This window comes from Ipomoea triloba, chromosome 16 (assembly GCF_003576645.1).
Source record: "Ipomoea triloba cultivar NCNSP0323 chromosome 16, ASM357664v1".
Lineage (NCBI taxonomy): Eukaryota > Viridiplantae > Streptophyta > Magnoliopsida > Solanales > Convolvulaceae > Ipomoea > Ipomoea triloba.
This window is the reverse complement of record NC_044931.1, coordinates 11,815,760-11,817,061: the sequence shown is the minus strand read 5'-3', so window position 1 is coordinate 11,817,061 and position 1,302 is coordinate 11,815,760.

Here is a 1,302-nt window from a genome sequence, read left to right as displayed (position 1 = left end):
TTATTAAATGTTTAGTTTTAATTTTAGTATTAAAATCTTTTGATGAGTCAAAGATGAGTTTGGATCAAAGATGAATTATAAAAATCTTATTTACGCAGTCCACTGTCGGTTTTTCGGTTACCGAAATAACCGACCGAAACCGACACATTCAGTTTTGGTCGGTTATACATGTATACTCGGTCGGTTTCGGTCGGTTACGAAGTATTAAAAAATCCAATCGGTTATTCGGTTATCGGTCGGTTATTAACCGTAACCGACCGATGCTCACCCCTACATATATTAGTTAATATATATATATACTCACTTTCTCTATATATATTATATATATAATTATATGTTTATTTTAGACCATATAATTATGATTAGACTATAATATATTATATATGTATACTATCGAATATATATATATATGTACATATATGTACATATATTACATATGTACATATATGTACATATATATACATATATACATATATGTATATATGTATATATACATATATATGTATATATATATATGTATATACATATATACATATATGTATATATATATGTATGTATGTAATATATGTATATACATATATACATATATGTATATACATATGTATGTATGTATACATATACATATGTATGTATGTATAAATACATACATATATATGTATGTATTTATACATACATACATATGTATATGTATACATACATACATATGTATATACATATATGTATATATGTATATACATATATTACATACATACATATATATATACATATATGTATATATGTATATACATATATATATATACATATATATGTATATATACATATATACATATATGTATATATGTATATATATGTACATATATGTACATATGTAATATATGTACATATATGTACATATATATATATATTCGATAGTATACATATATAATATATTATAGTCTAATCATAATTATATGGTCTAAAATAAACATATAATTATATATATAATATATATAGAGAAAGTGAGTATATATATATATTAACTAATATATGTAGGGGTGAGCATCGGTCGGTTACGGTTAATAACCGACCGATAACCGAATAACCGATTGGATTTTTTAATACTTCGTAACCGACCGAAACCGACCGAGTATACATGTATAACCGACCAAAACTGAATGTGTCGGTTTCGGTCGGTTATTTCGGTAACCGAAAAACCGACAGTGGACTGCGTAAATAAGATTTTTATAATTCATCTTTGATCCAAACTCATCTTTGACTCATCAAAAGATTTTAATACTAAAATTAAAACTAAACATTTAATAA